Source organism: Solanum tuberosum, unplaced genomic scaffold, assembly GCF_000226075.1.
Source record: "Solanum tuberosum cultivar DM 1-3 516 R44 unplaced genomic scaffold, SolTub_3.0 scf00228, whole genome shotgun sequence".
NCBI classification, from domain to species: Eukaryota; Viridiplantae; Streptophyta; class Magnoliopsida; order Solanales; family Solanaceae; genus Solanum; species Solanum tuberosum.
The window spans coordinates 946,791-952,254 of NW_006239152.1; positions in this window are offsets into that span (position 1 = coordinate 946,791).

A 5,464-nucleotide genomic window follows, 5' to 3' on the forward strand; every position below is an offset into this window, starting at 1 on the left:
GATCAACTCGGTGATTCACCCCTTGATGTAGTTCATCGCCGTCTTGCACCATCCTTCAACATCGTCGTGCTCTGGGTCATTGGGCGACATAGTACTGCCTCGCGGAACATCTCGGCGATGCGTCGAGTGCTCCATTTTTCTGCCAACTTGATCCTTTCCTTGAGGGCTTAGCACACTGGAACAAAAGGCGAAGTGAGACCCTTCGGCGACTCTCCAAGTGGACTCGGCGATCCTCAGGCCTTCATTTTCTTCGTTTTTTCAGTCTTTTTGTTCCTTTTTGTGAAATAGTGTCCATGCTTTCTTTCAAACTTCTAATACCTGAAACTTATGTGTTTTCATCAGATATTGAGATAAAATAAGCATTTGAGGACACAATTTCTATTAGAATAAAGCCCAAAATGAGCCAATTTGTGGACTCATCATTCCTCCTCTCTCTTTTTCGTCTTATTGGTTTATGTACAAACAACAACACCAACACCTTTCACCCTATCATGAGTATGTTATTCCATATTAATATTTGCCATTTTATAATGATAGATTATAACTTGAGGATATATAGATAAGTTCATAAAGGAAGCTCCTACCAAGTTATTTACTACTCCTTGATTCACTTCATTCAATGCATGATAAAAAATTTTGAGTAAAACTTTCTCAGACAATCCATGGTTTAATCATTTTGTTACCCTCTTCTTAAACCTCAGGTACACTTCAGGTATTTCTTCGCCTAGCATTGGATCAAAGTTGTTTATCTCATCCCTCAATTTCAACATCTTAGAGAGTGGATAAAATCTCTCAAGAAAAGCAGACATTAATTCCTACCAAGTTTTGATTGATATTCTGGGTAACTCTCCAAACTATGTTGTGGCATCTCCGTTCAACAAGAAAGAAAAAAAACTTAGACTGATTCTTGACTCATATTCCACATTTTGAAAGGGAGAAACTCTCACAAAATACTTCAAGTGGAAATTAGCATCTTCCACTACTTTACCTCCGAATAACCCGTTTATTTGAAGTAAATGAAACATTTAACTTATCAGTTGAAATATGGCATCCACTACCTTTGGTAGTAGGCGAATTGCTCCGGCTATATCCAACTTCATGGGTGCTTCATTCGCAGCGAATTCATTTGCAAATCGCGCATCACCAACACTGTATTCATTATAAGCTTGGTCCATCTTTCCCAATTTTAGCAAGCAACAACACAAAACACAAAGTAATAAGAACACAAAATGCACACAAGTTTGAATTTAGAAATCAACAATAGACGACTGTTAACCAATCCCTGGCAACAATGCCATTTTGTTCAAACACTCAACTATGTCCAATATTTCAGGGCATATGCGCTCGTATTAAAAATAGTTACCCAGCTTATGAAAAACAATTACCTAGAAAATGGGATACTCCTTCTACCGATTTCACAATTCTAAACAAACTATAAAATTGAGTTCTCAATAAATGTATAAATAGAAAAATAGGGAGTTTAGATAGCAACCTAAATTCCATCAATATTAAGAAAAAATATAGGGAATCAACACAAATAAGGTCAAATAAGTTTGAAAAGGGCTAGGAGTGTGTGCATAACCATTAGGGTTACAACTAGAATAGTCAAAGATTAATCAGAACAACATTGACTAATAGAATAATAGCACTTGGTCTAGGATACACTTTGATATTCTCCCAAATCAAGTGTGTGTCTCTTGGATTCTTCCGAACTCCATGACCCTTTCAAACAAAACATCAAACATTGCTATAGTAGATAGGTTATTCTTTTCTCATATTATTTATTAAGAAATCACTCAGATTATCTCATCCCTGGCTCAAAACCGTAGAGTAAATTCAATAAGTCCTCACAATTGCATCTTATCCGACTCCGTTTTGCTTTTTCAAGCGAAAATAGTGTTAGAGAGCTCAATAAATGTTTGCATACACTGATTTTTTTATTAAGACTTCAAGATAACAATTGATTCATTTCATACAATCAATATTTGAGTCGATTAATGTGATTTGACACCCCATCTAGCACACACACCCCTAATAAAGGGTCTAGTTTCTCATAAAAGAAGAAATAGAGACAATACTCATGTACAAAATCTACATTCCAAGATAATTTGATAAGAAAAACTGAAATCCAAGCCTAGATTGCCACAAATCTGAAGTTTCTTTCTCTACAAGCCAAGAAGTACTTCATTGTACTCTATCAATATTTCTTTCAATAATTGGGGTATCTCCTATTTATTCCTAATTGGGAAGATAATAATGATACATAACTGCACATATATCTATTCTATCCATGGAACATTCAAGAGAAAACACTATTTTTTATAATTATATTTTTGTCCTCCAACTTATGTCTTCAGACTTGTGTTGGACCGGTGGAATGGCGACCAGAGAATGTAAAGCGCTAGTCGCCTCCTCATTTCGACCTTCATTTCTCAGAGGAGCGTCTACACTGGTACGGGTGAATTGGTGATCAATCACATTAGCATGTTAATTACAACACCAGTATTGAGGCAACTTAGCTCCATTCAAGCCGGAGTTCAATTGGTGAGATGCCTTTTGGTTCCTGTGGGATGATAGTTCTGTTGTTAGTGTGCTTCAGTGCTTTTCGACTTCAAATCCATCAATATTGCCTTTTCCAAAGGATGCCTCTATCCAACAAAACTACGGCATAAAACCATTCAATTAGCATTAAAACATGACAATACTTCATGAATTGGAGTATAATGAGTCGGTAAAATACCAACTCAGTAAAGCTCAAAAGGTAGGAAACATAAACTAGTAGACTAAATGTTTGTATCCAAAAATATGGACAAGAAATTGTCAAAGAATCCATGGAAGCCTAGAAGAGTAGCTCACCCTTAGATTTGAAGGTCACGTGTCCTTTAATTGAGGTCTCATATCATCCTCCTCAATATACCTTATAGACTAAAATAAAAGAGTAAGTCCATTACCATTGCACAACCACATTGTACATGTAGGATCACACTGCTAGTTTTAAAATATGAATGTAAACAAATAACTACAACATAGTAAACACAGACCAACATATATAATAATAATACAAATTCCCAATCACAGTATCCTTAATCAACCAATGCTTGAAACATGTCCCACATGATCGCAATGCACCTCCCCGATCCTCTCATGGAACCTACAAATGCACATACCCAATCCTTTCATGGAACCCTCACACAAACTGTTAGTTTACCATCATGGTTCCCAAGCCACCTAGTGTTAGTATTCATACTAGGCATGGTATCCCAGCCAACCGTTAGTATTCCTGTATCGGTGTGATATCTGAGCTAACCAATGATGACAAATAACATGTACAATCACAATTACAATGAACAATAACACTTAAAACCATAAGTAAAGTAAATAGGGTGATTGCATGATATTATCAACATGATGTCATTTCATATTCTTCTTTAGGTTTTCCCCAACATGAATTGCACAAAAGATACTAAAAAATAGTAGGCACGCATACATGCCTAACTTGGAAAACACACAACCATCACCTACCTCAAATCACAGTATTTGGAAACTTTAATGAACTCAAGTTTTCCCCTTTCTCAATGTCTTGGCTTGTTCTGAACATCAAATACAATAATTAATCAAAAGTAGCCTAACAACACCTGGATTATGGTAGGTAATTTCGCAGTTAATGAGGTGAAGGGTTTATAAAGGGGATGAATGTGGGTATGAAGGTTAAGGGGAGTGTATAAGGAAGAAGGTGAAGAGTTTTAGGTATTTTTCGGTCTTTGCAAAAAGGTTTGTCAAAATATAGTTCTTTAAGTTTCTCAAGATTCATAATCAAAAACCTTTTTTACCTTACTTTCATGTTATAGGCTACACTTCAATCGGAATTAGTGGTATGTCACTCATAACATAGACCTTGTGAATTTGTGCGAGTGTACTCAATCTGATCGATGCTTCGACTTGTGTTGTACAATAGTTAGCCGATAGTTTGCCGACTAAAGATAGTTCCAAAGAGTTTTTCTCAAGAATCTGATGGGAACATGTGTTTAACTAGCAATGTACAATACGCGACTGGCATTTTGCCTGTCTAGCATCGATCTATATGCTCAAATTTTTTTACCTTCCTTACTTAGCATATTTTTTTCACCCCTAAAAACACATAAAAACAATAAAAGTGAAGTAAAAATAAATAAAGGAAAATACCAACTATAAATTGAAGCTCTCCAAGCTTCACAACAACAGTAGCTCTTCCCATAGCGACAAATGGTCGGCACAAAATGATAGGCACCTCTAGATGCACATCCCAATCCACTACAAAAAAAAAATCCACCGGCAAGATAAACTTATCTACTTTGACTAATACATCAAATACTATATCAAACGGTCTCTTAATAGAGAGATCCGCCATCACTAGCCTCGTAGGAGTGGACTTGGCATTCCCAAGATCCAATTGCTTGAAAATTAGAAAAGGCGTCAAGTTGATACTTGCCCCCAAATTACATAAGGCTTTATAAAATTTGTGCACTGCAATGTAGTGCATGGCATAGTGAAAATATAAGATCTTTTTTTTTTGTGGCAGACAAATTTGCCATCACAGCGTTGCAATTGTGGGACATTTCAATTGTAATCCCTTTAACCATCCCTTTCTTTTGTAGTAGCCCCTTCATAAATTTTGAATACCCCGACATTTGCAATAGACCATCAACCAATGGAATATTCACAGATAATTTGCTATGATTGATCTACAAACTTCTTGATAAGCTCATTTGCTTTCTTCTTAATTTTTCTTTTGAGGGTAAGGAAGGGGACACTTAGGCTCGTTGCATTTAGCATATTTATTCTTTGTTTCTTCCTCAACATCAATTATGACTCTAGGAGGATCAACCTTATTTTCTTCACCAATGTTTGCTTTATCCTTCTTCGACAGCTCTTCATCAATCTCATTGCGGATAAGTACATTAGTTTGTACCTCATCATCAAATTTTTTTGGTAGTTTCTTACTTTGACATTACCTTAGGTCCTTCAAGCACTTTTCCACTCCTTGTAACTATTTTCATGCAATGTCCATCATTCTTAGGTTCAGAAGAGTGCCACTTGGGAGTGTACCTTTTGCTCTTGAATTCATTAGAGCCAATAGATTGTTTATTTGAGTCTCTAAATGCTTGATTGAAGTGCAGTAATAGCTAATGGCTTGATTCAAATTTACAATATCGCTTGTGAGTTTCCTGACCCTATTGTTTGTATATTCAACTCTTTTTAGAACTCTATTTATATCTCTTCAATATTGGAACAGGCCGGATCACTCACAATTTCTTGGTTTTGGTTAGCATCGGCTTTTTGGGGAGGCACATATGGATTTGAACTTCGACGGTTGTACCTATCATCTCCTCTATCTCTATCTTTCTCACACCATTGCCTTTCTCAGTCTCTGTATTTACCATCTCGGTCTCTCCAACTTTGATTCGGCATTGGATGGTCCCTTGGT